At 42.6% G+C, this 16,249-nt stretch overlaps 1 protein-coding gene across 1 annotated transcript in view; it reads right to left on the bottom strand.

Annotated features, from left to right (window-relative positions):
* Window positions 1-16,249, bottom strand: part of LOC311102081 (out at first protein homolog) — a 39,845-nt gene that overhangs the window by 21,995 nt on the left and 1,601 nt on the right. The gene's annotated exons all lie outside the window — the stretch shown is intronic.

Genomic DNA, 16,249 nt, shown 5'->3' with positions numbered 1-16,249 from the left:
TGAAAGAAAGTATCTCTTAGTGTTGATTTTACACGGTGGCTTGCATCCTTGTTGAGCTGCAGTCCAAAAAATCCGCAAAGGAGTACAGATGGGCCAAACCAAGCAGAAACCATATCCATTATCAAAAAAAAGATATAAAAAAAAGTCCTTAAAAAAAAGGTGTTGTGGAGAATTTGATTGTGGAAAGTTCAAAGGTATTCGGTGTTACTGTGTCTGCCCTTTTCCCCTCCTGCCTGTCTCCGACTGTGGGAACGACAGAAGACCTTTTTATTATTAGCAGTGATCAAAGCCCAACATCTGCCTGGCGACTCGGAACAGAATAAAGTCATCAGCTAGTGGACGAGAGGTCAGGAGGCAGTCCTCAGGGAGAGCAGCCCAGACGAGAGGACAATGAGTATTGGAGAAAGGCTCTGTTCATGCTTTGTAGCCAACAACCACAGGAGTGAGTTGGCTACAGCAAAAAAAGAATATGGGAACAGGCTATCTGAAAACAGCAGGATAAATCACCAAAACAGCAAACTTGGCCTAGAGTGAACTACTAAATAACAATGCAGCGCAAATTATTTTTCACACCAAAACAACAAGGCTACCATCTGAAAACCACTTGTCTTAAGAGAAAGACAAACTAGACACCATTCTTCCTCCACACCTCCCTCTTTAGTGTGCATGCTGACTGTCTGCTAAACTTAAAAGATATTCTGAGGAAATGCCCTGCAGGTCCTGTGCATTGCTCACTTCACCGTGTTGAGCAACTACCCCTTTGTTATCTGTGGAGAAGATCTCCCACACAGGGATCAATACATGGTGGGAGATGGAGTCCATATCTTTCCCACATAACTCAGTGCAGTAGAGGGACCTCACACAACTGCAGTGGATGGATTCACTGGATGGCCCCTGAAGTCCAAGAGTTCTAACCTATATGGCCTCCACTCCTAAAACCACAACATTTCCTGGAAAAGTTGACACTGCCTGCCTGTAAAAAAAGGCTGACAAGTTTGTGCAAGTGACAAAGTGGGATGGCCTCAGGTAGAATCCTGAAGGCGAGGCAGTTAAAAAGAATAAGATCTGGTAAATGAGTCAACTTCAACAGATGCATTGCACACCGGACCCCACTTCATGTTCACGAGGAAATGCTGAGAGAAATTTCCCAGAATTCCCACACATATAACGTGTAAGCCACCCAGATAATAATGAAAAGTCGGAAAAAGGTGCGATGGTAATTGTGCTGCAACGGGGTCCAAGTTCTTGTTCAAGTTTCCAACTACTTGCCCAAGGTTACTGGGAGATATGCGATGGCTGTGAAAGGATAAAAAGGGATGGGAAGCTGCCAAACCGGTCAGAGATATATCCCAATGAGAGTCGGCTCATAAAGGCCAACCGCTGTGCTCGCTGCTCTTTACAAACAAGTGGGTGTGTGAGAGAAACAATCAATTCATCCCAAGAGTTGCTTACTGTTTGGGCGTATTCATAAATACCCTTTCTTTGAAGAGAGAAAATCTAGACATACGACAGCCTGAGGGCTAAGCGAGTCGTGAAACACGATGCATTTATAACACAGATAAAAAGGTAGATTTAAGAGAGAGCTAATGTGCTCGTTCACACGACCGTGGCGTTGTTGGTAGAGAGGCCCAGTAATTTAGAGTGATAGCGTGTGTCAGGTAGATTCCCAACATCTGTTGCTCATCTCAGCCAGTGTGTGTGTGTGTGGGTGTGGTTGTGTATGACAAATAAGCTGCAAGTATAGTATCGGTCACACATACAGTGTATTCAGACCCCTTGACTTTTTCCACATTTTATTACGTTACAGCATTATTCTAAAATGGATGAAATTGTTTTTTCCCCTCAATCTACACACAATACCACATAATGACAAAACAAAAACAGGTTAAGTAATTTTTACAAATATACATTTACATAAGTATTCAGACCATTTACTCAGTACTTTGTTGAAGCACCTTTGGCATAGATTACAGCCTCGAGTCTTCTTGGGTATGACGCTACAAGCTTGACACACCTGTATTTGGGGAGTTTCTCCCATTCTTCTCTGCATATCCTCTCAAGCTCTGTCAGGTTGGATGGGAAGCATAACTACACAGCTATTTTCAGGTCTCTCCAGAGATGTTTGATTGCGTTCAAGTCCAGGTTCTGGCTGGGCCACTCAAGGACATTCAGAGACTTGTCCCGAAGCCACTCCTGCATTGTCTTGGCTGTGTGCTTAGGGTCGTTGTCCTGTTGGAAGGTGAACCTTTGCCCCAGTCTGAGGTCCTGAGCGCTCTGGAGCAGGTTTTCATCAAGGATCTCTGTACTTTGCTACGTTCATCTTTCCCTTGATCTCCCAGTCCCTGCCGCTGAAAAACATCCCCACAGCATGATGCTGCCACCACCATGCTTCACCGTAGGGATGGTGCCAGGTTTTCTCCAGATGTGACGCTTGGCATTCAGGCTAGAGTTCAATCTTGGTTTCATCACACCAGAGAATGTTGTTTCTCATGGTCTGACAGTCCTTTAGGTGCCGCCAAGCGGGCTGTCATGTGCCTTTTACTGAGGAGTGGCTTCCGTCTGGCCAATCAGGCCTTTGTGGTAGAGATGGTGCAGAGATGGTTGTCCTTCTGTAAGGTTCTCCCATCTCCACAGATTAACTCTAGAGCTCTGTCAGAGTGACCATCGGGTTCTTGGTCACCTCCCTGACCAAGGCCCTTCTCCCCCGATTGCTCAGTTTGGCCGGGCGGCCAGCTCTAGGAAGAGTCTTGGTGGTTCCAAACTTCTTCCATTTAAGAATGATGGAGGCCACTGTGTTCTTGGGGGACCTTCAATGCTGCAGACATTTTTTGGTACCCGTCACCAGATCTGTGCCTCAACACAATCCTGTCTCGGAGCTCTACAGACAATTACTTCGACCTCATGGCTTGGTTATTGATCTGACATGCACTGTCAACTGTGGGACCTTATATAGACAGGGGTGTGCCTTTCCAAATCATGTCCAATCAATTGAATTTACCACATGTGGACTCCAATCTAGTTGTAGAAACACCTGAAGGATGATCAATGGAAATAGGATGCACCTGAGCTCAATTTCAAGTCTTATAGCAAAGGGTCTGAATACTTACGTAAATAAACAAACATTTCTAAAAACCTGCTTTCACTTTGTCATTATGGGGTACTGTGTGTAGATTGATAAAAATATTTAATCAATCTTAGAATAAGGCTGTAACGTAACAGATTGTGGAAAAAGTCAAGGAGTCTGAATACATTCCGAATGCACTGTAGGGGTGGTATCAGGGCAGAGAGAATGTGTAGAACATACACATCCAATGGCTTTGAGAAAGTGCTGGATATTAAGTAAATATTTACCAGCAAAAAAGCACAATATACACTACCGGTCAAAAGTTTTAGAACACCTACTCATTCATGGGTAATGTAACAAACACTCCCCAGTGTATTTAAGTGTGTTTATATGACAGAAGAGCACTGAATGTGTGAGGGATGATGCCAGACACACTGAAAAGTGTTGATTTATTCCTAAACAAGTATGTGGTACCCTATTTCCTACATATAATCCATGAGCCAGACCCCAAAATGTGGGTCCGTTGGGCTCACTTGGTACGACGATGTCTCAGTGATTTTTTGAAAGTTTTGAAAGTCCCTAGAGTTGGAAAATGTGTGATAGCAGTGCAGCAATTGTAGCTTTCTGTGTGTTGTCGCTCTCTTTCAACCGTCTATTCCATTCATTTTACCCCATGACAAACAATGTCAGTACACAACAAGTTATTGCTCACGTATACCCATTAGAAAGAATGAAAACCCCTTAACTTTTTCCACATTTTGTTGTGTTACAGCATGAATTTGAAATGGATTACATGTTGATTGTCACTGGCCTACACACACACACACACACACAATACCCCATAATGTCAAAGTGGAATTATGTTTTTCGAAATGTTTACAAATTAATAAAAAAATAAAAGCTGAAATGTCTTGAGTCAATAAGTATTCAACCCCTTTGTTATGGCAAGCCTAAATAAGTTCAAAAGTAAAAATGTGCTTAACAAGTCACATAGTAAGTTGCATGGACTCACCCTGTGTGCAATAATTGTTTAACATGATTTTTGAATGATTACCTAATCTCTGTACCACACACATACAATTATTTTTAAAGGTGCCTCAGTCAAGCAGTGAATTTCAAACACAGATTCAACCACAAAGACCAGGGAGGTTTTCCAATGCCTCGCAAATAAATATCCCTTTGAGCATGGTAGTTATTAATTCCACTTATTCAATGTCTGCTATTTTTATTTTTACCCAGTCATTACAAAGATACAGGTGTCCTTCCTAACTCAGTTTCCGGAGAGGAAGGAAACCGCTCAGGGATTTCACCATGAGGCCAATGGTGACTTTAAAACAGTTAGAGTTTAATGGCTGTGATAGGAGAAAACTGAGGATGGACAACATTGTAGTTACTCCACAATACTAACCTAATTGACAGAGAGAAAAGAAGGAAGCCTGTACAGAATAAAAATATTGCAAATCATGCATCCTGTTTTCAACAAGGCACTAAAGTACTACTGCAAAAAATGTGGCAAAGCAATTCACTTTTTGTCCTGAATACAAAGTGTTATGTTTGGGCCAAATCCAATTCAACTTTCAGCAGGACAATAACATAAAACACAAGGCCAAATCTACACTGGAGTTGCTTACCAAGAAGACTGAATGTTCCCGAGTGGCCGAGTTACAGTTTTGACTTCAATCTACGGCAAGACCTGAAAATGGTTGTCTAGCTATGATCAACAACCAATTTGACAGAGCTTGAAGAAGAGTTTTAAAGAATAATGGGCAAATGTTCCACAATCCTGGTATGGGAAGCTACTAGAGAATTACCCGGAAAGACTCACATCTGTAATCGCTGCCAAAGGTGCTTCTACAAAGTATTGACCCAGGGGTGTGAATACTTTCAGTGGGGAGAACAAGTATTTGATACACTGCAGGTTTTCCTACTTACAAAGCATGTAGAGGTCTGTAATTGTTTATCATAGGTACACGTCAACTGTGAGAGACGGAATCTAAAACAAAAATCCAGAAAATCACATTGTATGATTTTCAAGTAATTAATTTGCATTTTATTGCATGACATAAGTATTTGATCACCTACCAACCAGTAAGAATTCCGGCTCTCACAGACCCGTTAGTTTTTCTTTAAGAAGCCCTCCTGTTCTCCGCTCATTACCTGTATTAACTGCACCTGTTTGAACTCGTTACCTGTATAAAAAGACACCTGTCCACACACTCAATCAAACAGACTCCAACTTCTCCACAATGGCCAAGACCAGAGAGCTGTGTAAGGACATCAGGGATAAAATTGTAGACCTGCACAAGGCTGGGATGGGCTACAGGACAATAGGCAAGCAGCTTGGTGAGAAGGCAACAACTGTTGGCGCAATTATTAGAAAATGGAAGAAGTTCAAGATGACGGTCAATCACCCTTGGTCTGGGGCTCCATGCAAGATCTCACCTCATGGGGCATCAATGATCATGAGGAAGGTGAGGGATCAGCCCAGAACTACACGGCAGGACCTGGTCAATGACCTGAAGAGAGCTGGGACCACAGTCTCAAAGAAAACCATTAGTAACACACTACGCCGTCATGGATTAAAATCCTGCAGCGCACGCAAGGTCCCCCTGCTCAAGCCAGCGCATGTCCAGGCCCATCTGAAGTTTGCCAATGACCATCTGGATGATCCAGAGGAGGAATGGGAGAAGGTCATGTGGTCTGATGAGACAAAAATAGAGCTTTTTGGTCTAAACTCCACTCGCCGTGTTTGGAGGAAGAAGAAGGATGAGTACAACCCCAAGAACGCCATCCCAACAGTGAAGCATGGAGGTGAAAACATTCTTTGGGGATGCTTTTCTGCAAAGGGGACAGGACAACTGCACCGTATTGAGGGGAGGATGGATGGGGCCATGTATCGCGAGATCTTGGCCAACAACCTCCTTCCCTCAGTAAGAGCATTGAAGATGGGTCGTGGCTGGGTCTTCCAGCATGACAACGACCCGAAACACACAGCCAGGGCAACTAAGGAGTGGCTCCGTAAGAAGCATCTCAAGGTCCTGGAGTGGCCTAGCCAGTCTCCAGATCTGAACCCAATAGAAAATCTTTGGAGGGAGCTGAAAGTCCGTATTGCCCAGTGACAGCCCCGAAACCTGAAGGATCTGGAGAAGGTCTGTATGGAAGAGTGGGCCAAAATCCCTGCTGCAGTGTGTGCAAACCTGGTCAAGACCTACATGAAACGTATGATCTCTGTAATTGCAAACAAAGGTTTCTGTACCAAATATTAAGTTATTTTTTTCTGATGTATCAAATACTTATGTCATGCAATAAAATGCAAATTAATTACTTAAAAATCATACAATGTGATTTTCTGGATTTTTGTTTTAGATTCCGTCTCTCACAGTTGAAGTGTACCTATGATAAAAATGACAGACCTCTACATGCTTTATAAGTAGGAAAACCTGCAAAATCGGCAGTGTATCAAATACTTGTTCTCCCCACTGTATGTACATTAGATATTTCTGGATTTACTTTTCAATAAATTTTCAATAAATGTACTAATGGTTTTTTCTGAAAACATGTTTTCACTTTGTCATTGTGGGGTTGTGTGTAGATGGATGAGGAAAGTGTTTTATTTAATCCATTTTGAATTCAGGCCGTAACATAAAATGTGGAATAAGTCAAGGGGTGTGAATACTTTCTGAAGGCACTGTATATCATTGGAAAGCAGATTCACATTTTTCGGGAATGTTCAGGTCAACAGAACTTTGACCTCTAGAGTACATATCAGAATTACCTGTATAAATGGCTTTAAAAAGAAAACCCTGAAACATTTTTTTAACTTTGACAAGTGGTTCAGAAAGGTCATGAAAGTAACTTTCAAATTATATATAATATAACCAACTTTGAAAGCACCAACTACAACTATTGTTAAAAAATCTCCCATATTGTGCTATTGACATTAGAATGTTGGAAGCTTAGCTATATAATTTTATGTAATGGGGCATCTACGTTTTTGGATTGTAACTTGTGATAGAGGCACCAAATTGTACACACACAGCTAGACATTACATTTACATCATTTAGCAGACGCTCTTATCCAGAGCGACTTACAAATTGGTGCATTCAACTTATGATAGCCAGTGGGACAACCACCTTGAATGAGGCATAACTTACAGAAGCATACATGTGAAAGAGCAGGCCATACCAAAACCATATTTAAAACATTTAAACACAATAGTCCAATTTGATTTGATACATAACATTGTTAAAACAGGCATAGACTAAGAATACATTCGATCAAAACGGTGAGTGTCACATAAAGAGAGTAGGTGGCTCTTAACAACCTAAATGGGACAACTTGCTTCGACTCAAGATTAACCACAAGGACCTAGATATACGCAAACAAATATTGGCACCCTTGTACCTTTTCAATGGAGCAGAATGTTCTTTTATTTATTTTTTACTGGTTGAATTGCTATTTTTACTTACCACAGGTGAGAAATTACACAGTAAACGAGGACTTGCCTCACAACCAAATTAATTAGAATGTTGAATAAGTTAATGCAGGCCATTTGACTTTGAAGTGAAAAATATCAGTTCCTTTTTCATTTTTTTTGTCCTGTGCAAATACACGTGAAGAACACTAGACCAGGGTTTTAAAAAGATTTGTAGATACAGGGCCATCCCAGAATTCACGCATTAACCCCACAGAAGCCTTTTTCCAACATGACCGCCCTATGGCCGGGAAAAAAATAATATTACGATACATACTCGTTAGTATCGTTGCAAGTAAACAAAACAAGAAGTGGATTTCACGGAAAACAGCCCTAATGTTGGACACAAACATCATTATGTTGTCATCAACAGTCCCATTTATTTATTTTCCAAGCTACAGCACCCAATATTTTACATACAGCAAGGTTAAAGGACTAAAAGGAGTTGTCTGCTTCGCATTTTCATTTTTGCCATGGAAAAATATTGTGATACTGGTATTGTCCCGGCCATACAAACAACTCAATGGGGACTTATTGGACAATTTCGCATGACCACACCTGTATGAAATGTAATTGTAGCATGCCCAGTAATATCTCATAGTGATGTAGAACACACAACCAAATTAGCCAGGTGTGCCAGATATGAAGATGTTAAATTATTATGGCTGTCAAACGATTAAAATAATTAAATGAAGTTAATGGCATTAGTTAATCATGATTACATTTAAAAAGCAGTGCATTGAGTTACAGGCATACTTCGCTTTCATTGTAAGCGACGGAAACACGGCCTCTCGAGTGGCGCAGCGATCTAAGGCACTGCTTCGCAGTGCTTGAGGCATCACTACAGACCCGGGTTCGATACCAGGCTGTGTCACAGCCGGCCGTGACCAGGAGACCCATGAGGCGGCGCACAATTGGCCGGGGTTAGGGGAGGGTTTGGCCGGCCGGAATTTCCTTGTCCCATAGCGCTCTAACGACTCCTTGTGGCGGGCAGGGCGCTTGCAAGCTGACTTCGGTCGCCAGCAGGACGGTGTTTCCTCCGACACATTGGTGCGGCTGGCTTCCGGGTTAAGCGACCAGTGTGTCAAGAAGCAGTGCGGCTTGGCAGGGTCTCGACCGTCACCTCTCCCGAGTCCGTAGGGGAGTTGCAGCGATGGGACAAGACTATAACTACAAATTGGGTAGAAAAAGGATGTACAAAAAAAAGGTTAAAACAAAATAACCAAAAAAAAGCGACAGAAACACCAAATTATCTACATCTGAATGTTTTAATAGTTTTTTCACCATAAACTACAAAAGTCACTAAAATACAGCTAGCTATTAATGCTCCCAATGTTGAAGTAGGCCTTTAAGTAGGTTTAAGTACTCCCTTTTATCAATGTTCTTGAAGTTTAACACTTGTGCACAGCACACACACACACACACACACTCTCTTTCTCACTCACACACACACACACACAGCTTTAACTACTGTTAAATCTTCAGGCATTATAAATGAGTGTGAATATAGGAAAAAAATAACTGGCTCTATGAATATAAAGAACGATGAGCTTTTAAACTTGTCCAACAACATTATGAAAACACTGTCCGTGTCCGAATACTCATATTTGAGTCCTAAATAGTAGGTCGTTTGAGTATGCGAAAAAAGAAAGTTTAATAGTATGCGACATTTCGAAAATCGAGTGTACTTTAAATGCCCGGATGTCATACTCATTTTGGCTTTGACAATAGCTGATCAATTAGATATAGGGATGCGCTACCGAAATCAACGCAATCACGCATTCTCAGTATGCGAAAATAGAATGTTTAATAGTATGCGACATTTCGAAAATATTGTATGGTTTAAATGCCAGGATCTAATAAAAATTTTGGCTCTTCATCTAGTAGAATTAGATGCACACTTTTCCACAATGCATTGGAAGAGGTGGACTGCAAGTTATAGGCCCTAGTTCTTTTCAAGTAGCCAAACAAAACTAGGCTACTTAAATTGGGAAGATCCCAGAAGCTTCTGTGGTGTTCAAATCAAATTGTATTTGTCACATGCGCCGAATACAACAGGTGTAGACCTTACAGTGAAATGCTTACTTACAAGCCCTTAACCAACAATTCAGTTAAGAAAAATAAGTGTTAAGTAAAAATTAAAACATTTAAAAAACAAATAGTTAAACAGCAGTAAAATAACAGTAGCGAGGCTATATACAGGGGGTACCGGTACGGAGTCAATGTGCGGGGGCACAGGTTAGTCGAGGTAAGTGAGGTAATATGTACATGTGGGTAGAAGTAAAGTGACTATGCATAGATAATAAACAGAGAGTAGCAGCAGCTTAAAAAGAGGGGGTGGGGGGGGGCAATGCAAATAGTCCGGGTAGCCATTTGATTAGCTGTTCCGGTCTTATGACTTGGGGTTAGAAGCTGTTAAGAAGCCTTTTGGACCTAGACTTGGCGCTCTGGTACCACTTGCCTTGCGTTAGCAGAGAGAACAGTCTATGACTAGGGTGGCTGGAGTCTTTGGCCATTTTTAGGGCCTTCCTCTGACACCGCTTGGTATAGAGGTCCTGGATGGCAGGAAGCTTGGCCCCAGTGATGTACTGGGCCGTACGCACTACCCTCTGTAGTGCCTTGCGGTCGGAGGCCGAGCAGTTGCCATACCAGGCGGTGATGGAACCAGTCAGGATGCTCTCGATGGTGCAGCTGTAGAACTTTGAGGATCTGTGTACCCATACCTCAGATGAGGGTATGGCTCCCGAGTGGCGCAGTGGTCTAAGGCACTGCATCTCAGTGCTTGAGGCGTCACTACAGACCCCCTGGTTCGATTCCAGGCTGTATCACAACCGGCCGTGATTGGGAGTCCCATAGGGTGGTGCACAATTGGCCTAGCGTCATCCGGGTTTGGCCGGTGTAGGCCGTCATTGTAAATAAGAAATTGTTCTTAACTGACTTGCCTCGTTAAATAAAGGTAAAACAATACCAAATCTTTTCAGTCTCCTGAGGGGGAATAGGCTTTGTCGTGCCCTCTTCACGACTGTCTTGGTGTGTTTGGACCATGATAGTTTGTTTGTGATGTGGACACCAAGGACGCTCTCAATCTGCTCCACTACAGCCCCGTCGATGAGAATGGGGGCGTGCTCGGTCCTCATTTTCCTGTAGTCCACAATCATCTCCTTTGTCTTGATCACGTTGAGGGAGAGGTTGTTGTATGTAGGCTAAGTAGTTTTTGTTATCCTTAAAATCATCACGAGTATTGCATCGTAGGCTACATCTTTGAAAATATAAGTCTTATGGTTTTTTTACCCAAAGTGGATTTCTGTTTTCTCACTGAAAAGTGTATATCTTGTTCTCTTGGCTGTCGTCAGAGCTTTTAAACAAAATACTAAACCATCTTTTGATTTCTGAATGTGTCTGCACCGGGGACACGGGATGTGGCTGCATTATTGATGTCATTAAAATCAGGCCTTTTGATTTTAACATATGGATTGTTTTAGTTTTGTAAGCTATGCTACCTATTTCATTATTTAATTTACATTTACGTCATTTAGCAGACGCTCTTATCCAGAGCGACTTACAGTTAGTGAATACATCTTTTTTTTTATACTGGCCCCCCGTGGGAATCAAACCCACAACCCTGGCGTTGCAAACGCCATGCTCTATCAACTGAGCTACATCCCTGCCGGCCATTCCCTCCCCTACCCTGGACGACGCTGGGCCAATTGTGCGCCGCCCATGAGTCTCCCGGTCGCGGCCGGCTGCGACAGAGCCTGGATTCGAACCAGGATCTCTAGTGGCACAGTTAACACTGCGATGCAGTGCCTTAGACCACTGCGCCATTTAAGGATCAAGCCTTTATTATTTTACCTTTATTTAACTAGGCAGGTCAGTTAAGAACAAATTCTTATTTACAATGACGGCCTACACCGGCCAAACCCGGACGACGCTGGGCCAATTGTGCGCCGCCCTATGGCCTTAGCAGTCATTCTGATCTCATTCCCAATTATCAGCGCTTCAGTTTATTATGTTGCTGTCCAGCGGTTCTGAATTTGTGATGCTCCCAACTGTCCACGTTTTTCTGTGCAATAGCCTTTTGATTTGAACATTTGAAAAGTTTTGGTATGTGTACTAGGTCATTTGATTTAATTGATATATGTTCCAGCAATTTGGTTTCACTAATAAATATATTGGAATGGAATAATATGCTTCTCGTCTTTTACTTTCGGTTTTGTACACCAGCTTCAAACAGCTGAAAATACAATATTTTTGGTTATGGAAAATATATTTCTTAGCGGTTTAGGTGGTACAATGATTCTCTACACTATACTTGTTTGTTTTGTCACATACACTGAAATTAAGCAAACTATTAGAATTTTAGCAACCAGGAAATGGCAGAGAGATTTCTGCATAGTGCATCTTTAAGTACAGTATGTAGTACGGGTATTCGGACACGGCCAGTGTAACCATCTGTACTGTTCAGATAACTTCATACTTATACGCCTACACACTCTCCCTCCCACACCCGCGCTCTCACACGTATCCTCTCACACACACCCCACTCTTGCATATGCAGCCAACCTTTGTAGCTGCCTTGGGCTGTTCCTCTTCTCTATTTTTACAAATGATTTAGCTAATTGTCTTACAAGAAGCTAAAATTACTATGTATTTTGATGATTACACCCTCTACACATTAGCACCTACAGCCAGTGATATCGCGGAGACTCTTAGCAAACAGTTACAGTCAGAATGGGTAATTAACAATAAACTGGTCTTAAATACATCTAAAACCAAAAGCATTGTATTGGGTTGAAAGTATTCTCATAGACCGAAACATCAACATGCATGTATAATCTATTTGCATCCACTTCTAACAGACATACACTACATGACCAAAAGTATGGGGACACCTGCTCGTCGAACATCTCATTCCAAAATCATGGGCATTAATATGGAGTTGGTCCCCCCTTTGCTGCTATAACAGCCCTGCACTCTTATGGGAAGGCTTTCCACTCGATGTTGGAACATTGCTGCAGGGACTTGCTTCCATTCAGCCACAAGAGCATTAGTGAGATCGGGCACAGATGTTGGGCGATTAGGCCTGGCTCGCAGTCGGCGTTCCGATTCATCCCAAAAGTGTTCGATGGTGTTGAGGTCAGGGTTCTGTGCTGGCCAGTCAAGTTCTTCCACACCGATCTCAACAAACCATTTCTGTATTGAACTCGCTTTGTGCATTGCTGAAACAGGAAAAAGGGCCTTCACCAAACTGTTGCCACCAAAGTTGGAAGCACAGAATCGTCTAGAATGTCATTTTATGATGTAGTGTTAAGATTTCCCTTCACTGGAACTAAGGGCCATGAAAAACAGCCCCAGACCATTATTCCTCCTCCACCAAACTTTAGAGTTGGCATTATGAATTGGGGCAGGTAGCGTTCTCCTGGCATCCGCCAAACCCAGATTCATCCGTCGGACTGCCAGATGGTCCAGATTCCAATGGTGGCAAGCTTTACACCACTCCAGCTGACGCTTGGCATTGCGCATGGTGATCTTAGGCTTGTGTGCGGCCGCTCGGCCGTGGAAACCCATTTCATAAAGCTCCCGACGAACAGTTATTGTGCCGACGTTGCTTCCAGAGGCAGTTTGGAACTCAGTAGTGAGTGTTGCAACAGAGGCCAGACGCGGTACACGCTTCAGCACTCGGCGGTCCAGTTCTGTGTGGCCTACCACTTCGCCGCTGAGCTGTTGTTGCTCCTAGACGTTTCCACTTCACAATAACAGCACTTACAGTTGACCGGGGCAGCTCTAGCATGGCAGAAATGTGACAAACTGACTTGCTGGAAAGGTGGCATCCTATGACTGTGCCACATTGAAAGTCACTGAGCTCTTCAGTAAGGCCATTCTAGTGCCAATGTTTGTCTATGGAGATTGTATGGCTGTGTGCTCGATTTTATACACCTGTCAGTAACGGGTGTGGCTGAAATAGCCGAATCGACTAATTTGAAGGGGTGTCCACATACTTTTGTATATATAGTGTGCATACCCCACCACGTCACTATGGCTTTCTTTACGGTACCCAAAACAAAAACAGATTTAATGCGTTGCTCAGTTATGTATAGAGCCATGTCATCGTGGAATGCTCTGCCACCAGAGGTTACTCAGGCAAAAAGCAAAGTTTAGCTTTAAAAAACATATTGTATCACAGTGCCTCTCCTCTTTCTAAAGATCTAATTTAACTGTACTGTATATAATATTATGCACATAATATAGTGTGCAAATAGTATTTTTGTTGTCTCTTGGTGTTTTTCCTATAATACAAAACATTATGAACTCCTGCTCTTTCCATGAAATAGACTGACCAGGTGAAAGCTATGATTCACTTCAATCAGTGTAGGTGAAGTGGAGGAGACAGGTTAAAGAAGGATGTTTAAGCCTTGAGACAATTGAGACATGGATTGTGTATGTGTGCCATTCAGGGGGTGAATAGGCAAGACAAAATATTTAAGTGCCTTTGAACGAGGGTATGATAGTAGGTGCCAGGCGCACCGGTTTGTGTCAAGAACTGCAACCCTGATAGGTTTTTCCACACTCAACAGTTTCCCCATGTCAAGAATGGTCCACCACCCAAAGGACATCCAGCCAACTTGGCACAACTGTGGGACGCATTAGAGCCAACATGGGCCAGCATCCCTGTGGAACGCTTTCAACACCTTGTTGAGTCCAAGGCCCCGACAAATTAAAGCTATTCTGAGGGGAAAGGGTATACTCAGTGTTTGGTATACTCAGTGTAAAGGGAATAAGGTGCCCTTTGAGACATAGCAAAGCTAGTTTTGTGTTTCACATTCAAGCTGTTGGGAAAGACCACATAAACATTCTCTCACTGATGAGTGTGTGCAGGCCTGCATCATCGTGAACGATCCCAGATATTTCTCCCACTCAAAAATGTTACACATTCCCAGTTGATTGTCTTCAAAAGGAAAGACTGATACTCTATTTTATTCCACCAGCATCGTGGGGTGGGAGAGTGAGGTTGTGCCCTGAAGTGAAACTCTGGGGAGGTTTCCCTTTTCATTCAAGGTAACATTACACTTTTTTTGTTTTTTCCCCCGCATTAGGTAGTCTTAGACTAGAGACTTAAAAATACAATAATTAGAATATGATGCCCTACTTCAGGGATCATCAACTAGATTCAGCCACTGGCCGATTCTTTTGTTGAGCTGATGGTCAGGGGGCCGGAACATAATTACAAAGAATTGGTCAACTGCAAATTGACTGCAAGAAGCCCAAACTGATATATTATTTAACTTAATCAGAATCATTTCAAACCTTGCTTACATCTGTATACCTCTCTATGCGTGGGAATACTTTGGAACAGATTTCCAAAATTAAAATAACTTAAGAGCTGATTTACTGGTGTTTTTACAGTATTTTATGTCCAACAACACACACACACACACATAAAAATTATCACCCGCGGGCCGCCAGCTAGGGAACCCTGCCGTACTTGTTTTAATGTAATCATTACCTTATCAGGTTGGTCAAAGCTCTCATTAAGGCACTTATGATGGCGCTAGTTCTGTTATCGTAACTGCTACGTCTGGGTAATTCTGAATGTGCCACAACATTGGATAAAAAAAAAAAAAATGTATTCATTTATTTTATTTAACCTTTATTTAACTAGGCAAGTCAGTTAAGAACAAATTATTATTTACAATGACGGCCTACACCGGCCAAACCCGGACGACGCTGGGCCAATTGTGCGTCGCCCTATGGGACTCCCAATAACGTCCGGTTGTAGTGTGTAGTCTGTAGTGATGCCTCAAGCACTGAGATGCAGTGCCTTAGACCGCTGCGCCACTCAGGAGTTCAATGTAAAGCAGTGGTCTTTTGATTTTAATTTAGAGACTTTGGCAATTGCATCTCCCTTTTTTGTCAAATTGTATTTTGGGGAATCAGGGGCTACATTTTGGGGTCAAGCGCTTGCTTGAACATGGTAAATGAATCCCCAGTATACACATTCCAGCTGTTTTCAGGCAAATGGAGAATAAAAATAATCCCTTCCTACAGATTAAGGTGTGGTTTGTTAGGTAGCCATATCATTTCACCACACGTCCATGTTCTTTTTAAATGTTCAGTTCATCCCCCTCTTCTTATCACGGAATGACTCATTCCGATTCTCATAGTTGTACTGATCCCATAGATTACAGTACTCCTGTTCCCACAACCCATGCCAACTCATGGGGATTTTGGCATGAGGCTATGACTGATAATAACAGCATCTACACACCTACCTGGCTGGTCCCGTGAACACACTCATTACAGCAACAAATCCATTCATATATCTACTCTGTCCGTTTACTGCTACCCATTGTTTGATATCCCCTGTTTAAGAGCTTTCCTTTCCAGATGCGGCTCTGAGCAGTAAATTCTGCATGGCAGCTTGAAGCCACAGTTGATCCAACCTTCCATAAATCCTTGAGATAGAGAGTTAGATGAGAACCACATGTAAACGGAATGGAGAGGCAGGCCTCTGAGTGGAACTGATCAGAGAGGAAACCAAGAGGAAAAAGAGCCCTGTGCCTTTAGCGAATTTAGCTAAACAGGCTTCACCACCATGGTGTGATGTGCTCAGAGATGCGGCATCACCGATTTGGCAACGTAGCGGCCTCTCTCTTCATCACAAAATGTGCCATTTGGTTTGTGAACCAGACCACAGATCAAAAATGCCCAC

The sequence above is a fragment of the Coregonus lavaretus genome, assembly GCF_964263955.1.
Source record: "Coregonus lavaretus genome assembly, chromosome: 26".
Classification (NCBI taxonomy): domain Eukaryota; kingdom Metazoa; phylum Chordata; class Actinopteri; order Salmoniformes; family Salmonidae; genus Coregonus; species Coregonus lavaretus.
This window is presented reverse-complemented; position numbering and strand designations above follow the sequence as displayed.